General features: G+C 31.5%; 1 protein-coding gene and 1 long non-coding RNA gene across 2 annotated transcripts in view; one reads left to right on the top strand and one right to left on the bottom strand.

The window, feature by feature from the left end:
• Positions 1–5,874, bottom strand: part of LOC140432516 (uncharacterized) — a 38,906-nt gene extending 33,032 nt beyond the window's left edge. Inside the window, exons 1-2 of the long non-coding RNA XR_011949810.1 lie at positions 5,610–5,874; positions 4,793–4,992 (exon numbers count right to left, since the gene is read on the bottom strand). This is a non-coding gene — a long non-coding RNA (uncharacterized lncRNA). The remainder of the gene's footprint in view (positions 1–4,792; positions 4,993–5,609) is intronic.
• The window catches only part of LOC140432515 (neo-calmodulin-like), a 315,188-nt gene that overhangs the window by 95,206 nt on the left and 205,475 nt on the right, over positions 1–14,507 (top strand). The gene's annotated exons all lie outside the window — the stretch shown is intronic.

The raw sequence follows: 14,507 nt of genomic DNA on the forward strand, positions 1-14,507 counted from the left end.
TGAAAACGATATGATAATATCGTTTTCTGTCCTCTGGACCATGCGAAATGTGTAAAAGATTTAATCTTCTAGCAAAAGTTGCTCTGGCTTTGTTGAATTAAATGACCAAATATATGACCTAGGAGGAGAATAATTGGCCATTTAATTCAACAAAGCGATAGCAGCTTTTGCTAGAAGATTTAATATTTTACATATATATATATATATATATATATATATATATATATATATATATATATATATATATATATATATATATATATATATTGTGTACTATTGTGAACTAAAATTTCCGAAAGCTTGACTGAGATCAAAGAGTTTTACTTTTAGCCCAAAATAAATTTGTCTGCATTGCCCAATAATAAGTTCCCCAATAATATTCCCCAATAATAAGTTGGATTTGTCAAGCCAAGAATTTCCTTAATCGTTGTCACGCTACAAGAAATGATACAATTAAAAAAATTTCTATTATTTTTTTGAAAACAGAATTGCTACATCCCTTTTGGTTTTTAATTTATTGTATGACCTTCTAAAAGGACAAAATTACACAGTCACAGTAGTCACAGTAAAACCTCTTAGTATTTTAAGGCATTCGGCTTGTGCGTTATCCTTTTAAATCAGTATGTAGCCAGTGCCATGTTTGGCGAGGAAATGCACTATGAAACACTAAACTTAACAATTTTTCGCAACAAGAGAAATCGCTGTGTAACTTTTGGCATTCGATTTGGGAAAGTGTCAGGATAGTTTGTGAACAAAATTCGTGGTGTTAAAACAAAGAAAAATGCATTTCCAAAGTACATAGAAAATAAAAAATTTGTAACTCGAGAAAATATCGACATGATTGAATTCAATTTTGTTACTCGGGGTTCTCGAGATCTCTGAATACGAATATAATAACGAGGATGGTCCTTGAGCTACCTGATGCCCAAGGTTGATCTTTTCTCCTGGAGTTTGATGTTATTTTCATTATAAATCAGTCGAAAGTCATTACTTGCAGGTTTTAGAGAACGCTAAATACGAATATTATGACGACTATGTTCCTCGAGCTAGCTGGTGCTCAGGGTGGACCTCGTCTTCTTGAGTTTTATAACATTCTAAATTAGTCAAAAGTTATTACTCGGGGGTTTTTGGGTTGTTAAATACGAATATTATGACGACGATGGTCGCTAACTTATCTGGTGCTAGGGTAACCTCGACTCCTAAAGTTCATTCCCAATGCTAATTTCATTCTAAATCACTCGACAGTCATTACTTAGGAGTTTTCGAAGTCGCTGAATACGAATATCTCGTTCGTAAATGACCTTAAAATACCTCATGCAACTTTATACAAAACATGCAACATTATTTGATAAATTTGCCGCTTTTAAGCAGTTGGTAGCACTAACGAAGGGCCAGGTGATCCATATTATAATCTTCTCTATAGCAGCTCCAGTCTTTTACTTTCACATGTGACTTATTCACTCACACGTATTAGTACACAGATATCCTCCAAGTTACATAGTTAAAATGCGTTTTTACCCTCGCTATATTTTAAATTAATGTGAACATCACTGTTTTTTTATTTAAAAATGTGGATGTAGAAAGAATAGCTTGGTTTGAAATTTGGTACGTAAAATTTTTCTGGGTGAAAATTACACGAATATGAAGAAAATCAATTGTCTGATACAGAAAAAGATGAGGATATACATTTGAATGATACGATTATTTGTTAATAATCATATTTTAACTCTTATTTGATCCCACACTTTTATAAAAATCAACATAAATCAAAAATAAAATCCATATACTTATATAATTGATTACCCAATATCTTCTTTTATATGAGGTTTTCCATACAGTATCCATTATCTTCATGCACATTTTCTGGAATTAACTTCAACATCATGGTCAAACTTTTTATTCCAGTATCCCATATACATTCAAATACATTTGATATACTCCTCAGATTATTTGAATTTCTACATAAAGTTTAAAATATGGTCCCCATTGATTAAGTTTTTTGTTCACTGGATTCATTAACATGTTACTATAAACTACATTTTCCTAAAACTATATAAAACATCAGTATTGAACTGGTATGGTGCCTCAACTTATTTAGCCCAAAATTGTTATTACACCCCATCCGGTTGCGACATACACTCATTTTACAAAATATTTAATTTCAAATTAACACGTGGTTTGATTGTTCCCAACACAACATGGTAAAGTCGTTCAGACTGGCAGTATTAATTAAATAGAATTTTGTTAATCCTAATAATTAGCAAATCTACATTTTCAAATAGAAATATTATATTTTAACTATAAACTGTTTTAAATTTAAAATTGTTAAAGTGTCACAGAAATTATTGTACAAACTCACCATTGTTCGTGTCGGTGTGATGATACTTCTTCATGGTATAGGAAAATTGAAATAAGAATAATTTTACTTTACACCGGTTTAAATAGAGAACCTTTTACCTGTTGGTATAACCAATTTCCGGTTCCAACTGTCAGATATTAAAATTACCAACTAACCTTTGAATACTTAATTATTCAGTCAATTTCTTTAATTTTCTTTAATTTATCAATAATCTTATCAACAATGGTTTATTTGCTTATTATTTAAGTTCCATATTAACATATCAGAATTGGAATAAATATTTAAAAATACTTATACACACCATGACAGATGACTCACACCAACAATTATTTTCAAAGAAAGTTTGTAATTTTGTTATACATTATACATTTTCAATACAAATGTACATATTTAATTTAATTAACAAATAATCACTTAAGTTTGTTCTGTAACTTTGACTAAGCTGAGTTAGTTATCATAGAATAAGTATTACAATTATTTATATTGTTACATTGAAATCAATTATTTAAAGTTTGTTAAAGTATGCCAATATTAACACATCAAATAACTTTGATATCTAAAATTAAAAAAATTTTAGATTTTTATTAATATCAGCTTATTTCATAAACTGGATAACTTAACTTACAGCATTTAAAATAGAAGAAGAACTGTCACACTTTAACCTACATTTGTCAAGTTTACCTCTAAAATCTGATATACAGCACATAAAAAACTCATTGTCTCCTAGTAAGAAATGTAGTTCTTTTGGAAATCCTCTCCTTTTAAATTAAATGTTTGTTTCGTCCCCCGTTTTTTAAGTGTTTTCTGTGTGTTTCTGTGTGTGTAAAAGTGTCTTAATTTAATTTTAACATAAAAATCTTTGGACTTTACAATAATTTGCCAGATATTGCAACAACTTTATCAAAGAAATTTGATAACTACAAGATTATACAATTGCACACCCACACAATCTGTACAACCATTCCTATTCATTGTCTTACAACTGTCACCTTCCAAAACAAAACATAAAATCTCAATAAATAACACACATTTCATAAATATATCTCCAGAATAAACTTAAATAACTTTAAAGAAATTATTGGTATAGAACATTACTTTCATAAAACAAACAATACGTTCCACCTATCTCTACTTCATTGGATAAAATCTGTCTCCTCAAGAACTTCCCCGTTTACTGTTAAACAATTACAATAGTTGACCTGAGTTCTCCAATCAACAATCCAAGATAGTTTGAACCATGTTCTTTCAACCATCAATTAATAGAGTACCGGCATGTAAGTAATGTTTATTTATTGGTTTATTTATTAATTCATTACAGTTTAATAGACTATGTTACCAATTTGTGGGTCTTACCTTGTCTGCTTAAACATTTTATTCATTTATAAAACCACAGACATGTAATATTGGCATAATTACTGTAATTTATATAATTTATATCACCTACCTATGTTTTTATCTTTATTAGACAACACCCTAATATGGGATTATTATTTTCAGCAATTTAACTTTGTATCGTGACCTGAAGATGCTTTGCATATTATAGAAAGCGAAACCGGTCGTCAGATTAGTTAAATTAAATTGATTGTGAGTAAGTCTAACTTATTATTTCTTTTACCTTTTCAAAAATAACATAAAACTCCAAAAGGAGCGGTCCACGCTGGGCTTCAGGTAGCCCGAGGATCATCGCTCTCATAATATTCATGTTTATTAACCTTGAAAACTCCCAAGTAATAGCTTTTAACTAATTTCGATTAAAATGCGATAAAACTTTAGAAGACGATTTTCACTCTGGGCACTAGGTAGCTCGAGGACCATCGTCGTTATAATATTGGTGTTTAGAGATCTCGAAAACCCTCGAGTAACAAATCTGTCGATATCTTTTTAGTTTTGAATTTTTTATTTTCTATGAATTTTGGAAATACATTTTTCTTATGCACAAAATGAAATTTTTATTTTATCAGTATGAATTTTGTTCACAAACTTTCCCGACACTTTCCCGGTTCAAGTGCAAAAAGTTTTAAAGCAATTTACTTGCTGCGAAAAATTGGTAGCTTTAGTGCTTCGTTTCCTCGCCTATGCCAATGGCAAGTGATATCATAGTTTCTAGAGTGAACCTACAATGCATATATATAAGAAAAAATACGCCTCTGTTTGAAGGCTAATACCTACTGCAAAATTCGGAAAAATCAAAATTATTGGAATTAAGACTAAAAAAGATTACCATTACATATCTCCAATTGGATGGACGTGTTCTTTAAACGGCGTTTATTGGGCTTATAAGTCCAAAGTGAAGTGACAAAACCTTAGTTTATTTGGAACACATAAACTTAATAAATAATTAACTTATTGACTAGCTCTCGTAATAAAATAATAATATCCTTTATATAGGGATTTAGAAAACTTATTATCTACCAGTAAAGTAAAATTGCAAACCTCGAATTTTTACTTCTTCTGGAGTCTCCATTGTTCTATCATTAGTCGAGCGAACCATAACTTCCAGCTGCTTTTCTAGAGATTCCTTTAGAAACCTGTCTCCGGTGTGTTGTCGACTTCTTAATGAATCCAGTCTGGTGGCATATTATCCTAATATATTCTGAGGGCAAGCAGGGAAGTATCTCGAAAATTGCAACAATCTAGGATTTTTAGAAATTTAATTAGTCAAAAATTGTATTAAGTAAAAATGTTAATTAATAATTTCATGATTAATATTTGTTTTTAAACTATTTTAGGTTTCTCTCGTGCATTTATATGTATGCGGGAAATTTAAATTGTATCCAGAATATTGTGAGATTGCCTTGTTATATTGTCTTTTGAAAAATTTCAAGATTATGTCGAATCATCGAAAAAAAATCGTAATTTAAGAAGGCCATGAAATCTCTGATTTATACTGCTTGGTGGTATACTCCAATAAATGAACGTGAAATGCGGCAAAACTGTATAATTTTCAGTGTCACCACGGAATTGTATGAAAATTTGGATTTAGGTTACTTATCCTTCATTTCACTTTTGGACTTGTGCTATTGGTTGCTATTAGAAAAAAATTACATAATTATAAATTAAAGCGGGTAATTGATCAAAATCATCTTTTAATAAAGTGAATGAATGGCAATTAACATTAAACAACATAATTTAAGGTTTTATCAAAGTTTAACCCCTAAATCTCACCTCCTAGAATAGTTATAATTAAAACAATGTTATTGAATACCTTGTCTCCACTGATTTGCATAATTTAAATATAGGTTATACTTACCCTTCACTGGACCTGTGCCGTTGGTTTCTTTTTATTTTTTTAGGGGTGAAAACTAACACTATAGGAAAAAAATCATATAATTGTAAATACAAGCAATTTGGAATTATTTAATTATAAAGTGACGTTGATTTTAAATTTCTTTACTGTTTTAATTTTTTACCACATAATTTCTATCCTTATAAAAGCCACCCCTTGCGTAGAAATTCGAGTAGTTGTAGTATTTGTTGTAGTATATTTTTTTTTCATGGAAACTCTAAATACAATAATTTTTTTCTTCAAACGTCAAATAATGATGACATTACTTTTTTTCAGCAGCAGTTTTTTTTCCCATTTCTTTACGGCGGAGGGAAAAATGTTGTCATGGCAACAATATGAAACATGTCACAAAGCAACAATACAAATGTCATTAACAACAATTAAACATCATTTTTATTTATAGTAATATTAAGTACAATTAGTTAATGAGGCATTTTCAAAATTGAAACCGTGCAAAAATGTTCCCGACTCTTGATACGCATTGGTAATTATTGATGATACTGATGGTCGAGAACAACTTTCAGCAATCATTCCCGATGTTGGCGAATCATGAGGGATTAAAATTTTTTGAGCATTATCGTTCTTATCGGACTTGGAGGGCCCCAAACATGCTACTGCATCATTAGCCGGGGACTCAATTTCGTTTAGGTTTTCCATTTTCGCACTAAATTTGCGCTTGCGGTTGCAACAACAATAAGCCGTCTTTAATAATTGCAAACAACTGTCAAACAACTGTAACCAGGGAGACGCAAATCCCACCGACGACTTAATTATTTTAATTTCTAACATCTAGACGACTTTGATAGTTGTCACAGTTAATTTCGAGTAAAAATAGCGTATGAATTGTACTATTTATGGTTGAAAATTGCTACGTTTGAAGAAAAAATAGTATACTTTATTCGGCAAAGAAGCGACTTTTCTTGACTTGCCCTCTATTACGCGCCTCACTTGTCAAAAGTCATGCCTCTCCGCCTCATAAAGTAATATACTATTTAATCAAAATTTATTTTATTGAAACTTAAAAAACAACCCTTATTAGTTTGTAAGGATGGGTGAAAGTATGTCTATGCTTTAATAGCACATTATCTGTATCTTACAATGCTCCAGTATACGCGTTCTGATATCTCCTAAAATATGTGATTGGTTTTTTACTCAAACTCGGTTAGCTTTTAATCTATAAAGTGTTCACAAACTATTTTGTAGGTTTTTCTAAGCGCAATAGGATCATTTAAATAAAAAAAAATTATCACTTTCATTTTTAAAAGGGCTGTAGTTGAAAGGGTTTAAACGAGTCACTTATCTCGAGTGTATGCAAACTTTGAACAGCAATATATTACAGAAAACAAAAAAAAAACCCAAATCTCCAGAAAAGCGAAACCTATACTTTTGCAGTCATCAAGATTTTTCGTATCGCTAATTACTTTTAAGTAATTTTTAAAACTTCAAAACATTTTCTTTTACTCTAAAACCATTTTTTTAATAAGCACTTTAAAATGTTCAAACTTATAGATCATATAAACAATACATAAATAAACTAAATTATAAAGCGGTAACGATTAATTTTGATTAGGGTGTTAATTAGGGGTGTATTTTCAATATGTTTTAACCAAAAAAAAGGAATTAACTTTATTTTGAGCGTAACATAGGCTTTTCCTAATTTCTTTCAGTTTTGTCGGTCTTGAGCTTCCTGGAGCCAATGTCCAGTGATTATTTTGACATCATCTGTCCATTATGTAGGTGGTCTACCTTTGCTTCTACTATCTGCTCGTGGTCTTCATACTGTAATTTTTTGGGTCTACCACCCGATATTCTTTCTGGCTACATGACCCGCCCAGTTCCACTTCAGCCATGCTATGTGCTCTATGACATCTGTTACGCCTGCCCTTCTTCTCATTTTCTCGTTTCTCTGAGAGTCAGTCCAAGTAGCGAGCGTGCCATTCTTCTTTGGGCTAATCTAAGTTTCGTTGCTGTATCCTAGGTTAAGAAAAGTGTTTCCTCGCCGTAAGTCATGTCTGGAAGCACACATTGGTCAAACGTCTCCTTTTTCAAATAATTTGGCATGTTATGTTTGATTGTCCCTGGCAATTTGGATTTCATGACCTAAGTATTTATATTTATAAACTATTTCGTTGCAGTCGACTTTTGGATTTTCGCATGATACCAGATTTGTCATGTATTATGTCTTTAAATAGTGTTAAAAACTACCAAGGTGCTGATATTCAATCTGACCACAGTCCTTTAGAGGGCGTGTATAGAACCTAGTTAAAGAAAACACGCGGAAAAAATAAAAAAACACATGACGTGAGTAAACTGAAATGTAGTGAAGTAAAAGAAATAGTTAGCAAAGCAATAACTAGAAAATGCAAAGAAATCGATAATAAAACGAAAAGCACAAAAGAGAAGATAGAATCCCTTAATATAACGATAGAAGAAGGTAAGAATAAGACATAGATGACGACAGAGATTCCGCAGCTGATGAAAGAAAGAAGGAAAAACAAGAACAATAAATCTATGTATAAAAAATTTCAACGAGATAAACAGGAAAAGATCCAGATCCAAAAGAAACAGGAAGAAAGCCAAACAGAAAGACCTGAAAAAAAATGACAAGAAATCGAAATTCTACAAAGTAAATACGACGACTTCAACGTGCATAAAAAGATAAGAGAAATTACAGGCAAATGTAAAAACAGAAGATTAACTAAACTTGTTGTTAATGACAACGGAGAGGTAATCGTGGACAAAGAGAGTATTGATAATACCTGGAAAAATTACATACGAAATTTATTTTTTGATTAGAGGGAGAACCAATCCCATAATATCACTAAAAGAATTGAGAGCCCCAGGACCAGACGGAGTACAGTCTGAATTTCTTAAACTTCCTGATGATGAATCTTTAAGAATACTATTTAAAATCTTCAATAATATCTATGACACAGGCAATATTCCAAAAGATTGGCTAGTTTCAGAATTTATTACTTTACCAAAGAAACAGGGAGCGAAAAATTGCGGTGAATATAGGCTAATAAGTCTAATGAGCCATACACTAAAACTTTTTCTTAAAATTATACATGTCAGAATATACGAGCTATGCGAAGAGAGAATACAAGACACACAGTTTGGGTTCATGAAAGGCGTAGGTACGAGGGATGCACTGTTTAGTCTACAGCTATTATTCTAAAGATTCAGAGATATGACTTGCGATATCTACACCTACTTTGTGGACTACCAAAAAGCATTTGACACAGTTCAACACATAAAAATGATGGATGTTCTAACAAAAGCCCAAATAGATGATAAAGACCGGCGTATAATACAAAATTTATACTGAAACCAATCAGCCACAATAAGAACAAATCTTGGAGATGAACCGATGGAGCGATCCAGATTCTGCGAGGCGTTAGACAAGAATGAATACTTTCACCTATATTATTTAACCTATATCCAGAGGAAATATTAAGTGAAGCCTTGGAAAATTGCAAACATGGAATCCTTTAAAATGGAGAACGCCTAAACAACATCCGCTATGCAGATAACACCGTTATTTCTGCAGACAGTTTAAACAGTTTACAGCAATTAATAAACAAAGTAAATGAAGTAAGTGAAAGATTTGGACTACAAGTAAACATATCAAAAACTAAATTTATGGTTATCATCAAACATAAAATTAGAGACGTCTAACTGTTTATCAAGAACACACCAGTGGACCGAGTAAAACAGTCTACCTATCTTGGAACAATAGTAAACGAACAATGGGATCACTCACAAGAAGTAAAATGAAGAATAGAGAGGGCTAAGTTTGCATTCAACAACATGGCCAAACTATTTAAAAGCCATAACCTTAATCTAGAGATAAAAGTAAGACTCCTACGATGTTATATCTTCTCGATATTAGACTACGAAGTTGAATCCTGGATACTCACTGAAGCGATGGAGAAAAAAAATGAAGCCTTCGAGATGTGGCTATACAGAAGAATCCCAAGAATATCATGGGCGGACAAGATAACCAACGAGACTGTACTACGAAGAATGGGGAAAAAAAAGAAAAGTGATGTATACGATTAAAAGGAGAAAGTTAGAATATCTCGGACACATAATGAGAAACAGCACTAAATACAGATTACTGAAAATAATCCTTCAAGGCAAAGTGAGGCAAAACCTGAGAAAATGGTTCTCCACAACAACAACTAATCTATTTAAAGCATCAGTTAATAAAATATTTATAGCCAGAATGATCGCCAATATTCGGAACGAATAGGCACCAAAAAAAGAAAAAGTGTCTTCTTTTTATGCTCGAACCATCTTCATTACAGGCGGCATCTAACTTAGTAACTTAGTAAGCATAGTTCCAATCTCTTCTAAGTTAGTTGTCCGCAAATCATAGATGGGAGATTATTTCACCGTCGACATTGATTCCTTTGGCTTCCCACTCCAATGTTTAAAAAGTATAGTAAAAAGTCCAGAACTACCGTAAAAAGTTTAGGAGATAACGTGTCCCCTTGTTTGATTCCTCTTTTAATTTTTAAATAGTTTTTATCTTTATGTAGTCTTACGGTCATAGATGCATTATTGTATATTCGCGACTAGTTTGAAATATAGATAATCTATGCGACTTTCCTCCAATGCTCTCATTACACTGTTAATTTTTATCGTATCATACTTTGCGGAATCTACGAAAGCCAGGACTTTTTTCCATTAATTTATCTATAATACCTTTTATGCAGTGGAGGTGGTTGTTAATGCCAAAGTTTTTCCTAAAACCTGCCTGTTCCAAGGATGTAACTAATAATAATTGGTTTATCACTTTAAACTCTCCTTAAACCATTATTTGGTGATTAGTTATCAATAAAGACTTGGAAAGAAATTGGCTAATAGTGATGTACCTACCCTACGAAATCAAACACTAAGGTAATGGTTACTCATTATAACCACTAATTTCGAAAAAATTATAATTAGATTCGTTATTGTGCCAACAAGATATTTTTTTGTATAATAGGACAAAATGAGAAGACAGAAAAATAGGATTGGCCAAAGGAAGGAGAGACCAAGATATTTCTTTTCTTGAAGTGTTGTAATTGGTAAAGGAAGAGAATTTGAGGAAGAGATAAAATAGGAAACCGATGTTTGGATTAAAAAAAAAAACAAAATTTCGTGTACGAGATTTAAAATAGAAAATGTGTTTTTGGTTTGTTCGTCAAATTATAAAACAAAAATAAATAATGTTTTATTTAAACAAATTTTTGGCGGTCATAGAAAGTGAGTAGTGAGAGACAGTTTGTTAAGTTTTGTGGTAGCAGTCAATCAGTGCAAGCAGAGATCTCTAAAGCTCAATTATAGGTTTTGATAAAATACAAATTATTTGAGACTAGGCTGTCTATGTCTTTCTTGAGAGAACACCAGAATTAGAGAGTTAGAAGCAGCAGCAAACTGTTAATTTTAATTTCTTTGGGCAAGAATCAAGAAGGGTACCTGAACCATGAGAAGTTGAGTCGAAGAAGGAGTTTCAAATTATAAATTAATTTTTTTTTATGTTCAAAAAAATACACAGTGAGTTTAGAGTAGATTAAAAATATGTTATCGGTAATTGAATAGAATCAGCTTTCTCATTAATTTCTAGAACCGAATAGTACATTAGGAACATCGTTTCTATTTATGGTATAACTTTGTTCTGTTAGAAAATTTTATGTTTTTTTATATAGCAGGTATATTAATCTTATGTTGATGCTGGATATTGATGAATTTTACATTTGATGCAACAGTGCAAAAAGGTATTAAATCATTCAATGTTGAACATAACCTAGACGTTATTGTGTGTGAACAGTGTATAAAGACCAACAACGAACTTACTAATATAAAAAGTGAACTTGCAGCAGTAAGTAAACTATCATTTCACCTAGAAAAACGTACGGAAGAGCAACACGATTTAATTTCTTTATTAAAAGATAAATACAATAAAAATTCAGCCATGTCCATTTCAACGTCATCTAGTGAAAAAACTGTAAATAAACCAGTCAAGAACCCATTAAAATGTCATTAAACAAAAACACAAGTCTACCTCATTCATACATGAGTGATAAACAAAAAGAAAATAAAAACAGGACACTCATCTTAGAATACCCAACCGAAAAAAGAAAACAAATACAAACCGATTATTGGAAGCAATGAATCGTCTACTGTAAACACCATTTCTAGACAAAGTCATGTACATGTGTCCAGCATTGGTGTTGATATGAAAGCCGATGATCTAAAATTTTTGGGTGAGACGGTACCCGATATTATTTTTAACTGCGTTGAATGGCATAGAACTGACAAATACTCCACATATAAGGTATCTTACACTTTCGATAAAATTGACGAAGTCTACAGTCCTAATATTTGACCCAAAGGAGCTGCCGTTAGGAGATTTAACTTCAACAGAAATTTTCAGCACAAAAAGAAGACGGAGGAAGAAACCTAGAAGCTTCTACAAAATTTTATCAAAATAAACTAATTTGAAAAGGTATGGTAAGCATGTTTCATGTTAATTTGCAGTGTATTTCAAATAAAGTCGATATGATAAATGCTTTTCTTGCGGATCAAAAATTATATGACGTCATATGTTTTTCAGAGCACTGGCAAAGTAAAGAAAATTTAAAATTAATTAACATCTCCGGCTTTTCATTGGCTAATTTCTTTTGTAGGGTAAAAAGAAACAAGGCGGAGCTGCAATTTATGTAAAAGGAAATCTTATGTATTCTTGTCTTAATCTAAATGAATATAATGTAGAGCAAAGTTCTGAGTTTTGTGCAATTTATGTACCTTTATTAAAAACCAATATTTTAACTGCATACAGATCGGGTAAGGGTGACTGACTTATTTTTGGTGAATTTTGAAAATGTCATAACATCCTTGCTTAGTAAAGCAGACAAACTTATCATACTTGGTGATTTTAATATAAATTTTAAACTTGAATCTGAACCTTTTTTGATATTCAAAATCTATTAACATCTTTTGGTCTAAAACAACAATAAACGATTATACTAGAATCACATCCCAGTCCAGTAGTTGCATCGACAAATTTTTCTGAAACTATCTACAGTGGGCGTATTTGAACATTGTTTTTCTGACCATCGAGCGCAATTTTTATTTATTGACTTTTATCAAACATTTCAACGGTTTATTACTTCTTCTGAATTACAGAAGCTTAAACGTGCGCTAGCTAGTACAAATATGGACTTTTTCTACGATATTAATAATGATCCTGATTTTTTAACAGTCGTTCTTACCGAAACTTATAACAATTTAATATTAAAGCATTTTCCACTAAAAAAAGTACGACAAATGGCTGAAAAAACACCTGTTCAATGGATCTAAGGATCCCGATTTGTTCAAAGTATATAAACAACAAAAAGTTGAATATATTCGGCAATTAAAAATTGCTCAGCTTACTGTAATTTTATTACTAATTCGAATAATAAACCTAGAGACTACTGGAAAATAGTAAATTTCGAAAGAAACTACACAAGATCCAGTTCGGTACAACCTGATCTACCTCCAGACGAAATGAATCAATTTTTTACTAAAATTGCAGAGAATATAATTACATCTCTTCTCAATATTAACGTCGATGTCCTCGTCAATTATAGAAATTATCCTTCTCCTAGCAAGTCCTTTTTTTTTCGTCCCGTTCTCAAAGAAGAGGTCTCTCAAATAATAAAGTCTCTTAGTAATTCTAGCTGTAGGCACGTTCACGAAATTAATAGCAAAATTTTAAAAGAAACTTACCAAATAGTTTTAACACCTTTCACTTATCTCATTAATTTAATATTTAATTCTATTAACTGGAGTATTTCCAGAAGTACTAAAATACTCAAAAGTACTACCAATCTACAAAAAAGGTGATTTCTCAAAAACTGACAATTACAGACCCATAAGCATTGTTTCTACTTTTGGGAAAGTGATTGAAAAGATTATTAAACAACAATTTTATTCATATTTTGAGTCAAATAATTACTTTAGCAACTCACAATGTGCATTCAGAAGTGCTCGTTCTACTACGAACGCGGTATTTAATGTTGTGAGCAATTTCTCTTTGCGACTTGTCGAAAGCTTTTGATTGCGTTTCACACGACATTTTGCTTCACAAATTAAATTACTATGGAATCAGAGGTATCCCTCTTAAGCTTATAACTTCTTATCTATGTGGCAGACACCAGGCGGTAGTGTCTAAAAGTCATCTCTCTGATTTTCTATCCGTAAAACATGTAGTCCCACAAGGTTCGATCTTGGGACCTCTTTTACAAAACCATACAATTCGCAGATGATACGACATACGTTATATCAGGAAAAAATAATAATGATTTAAAAATGTCTCATGAGGAAGTTTCTACTAAATCTAGCTCATGGTTTGCTGCAAACAAACTAAAACTTAACTCTGACAAAACGCAAAATTTGGTTATATCTGCAAGTAATTTACACAATGATCTAGTTAACAAAGAGACTGTTAAACTATTGGGAATAACCATAGATAATCGACTCAACTGGTCGGCTCATGTCTCACAACTTAAGAAAAATCTATCAAGTTCATTATTTGTTATTCGCCAACTAGCAAGGGTTGTCAACTTTGAAACATTAAAAATGACATATTTTTTCTTATTCCACTCTCATCTAAACTATGGTGTAATTATATGGGACAATTCAACAAATGCACTTCAAATTTTTAGAATGCAAAAGAAAGCTGTCAGGATTTTAGCAGAGGTTAGTTATCTATAAAAATTGCCGACCTTTCTTTATCAAATTCAAAATTATGCCGCTACCTATTCTGTTAATATTTTAAGTTCTTACTGAAATTCACAGAAAACGTGTCCATTTAATAAAGCAGTCTGA

The sequence above is a fragment of the Diabrotica undecimpunctata genome, chromosome 1 (genome assembly GCF_040954645.1).
Source record: "Diabrotica undecimpunctata isolate CICGRU chromosome 1, icDiaUnde3, whole genome shotgun sequence".
NCBI classification, from domain to species: domain Eukaryota; kingdom Metazoa; phylum Arthropoda; class Insecta; order Coleoptera; family Chrysomelidae; genus Diabrotica; species Diabrotica undecimpunctata.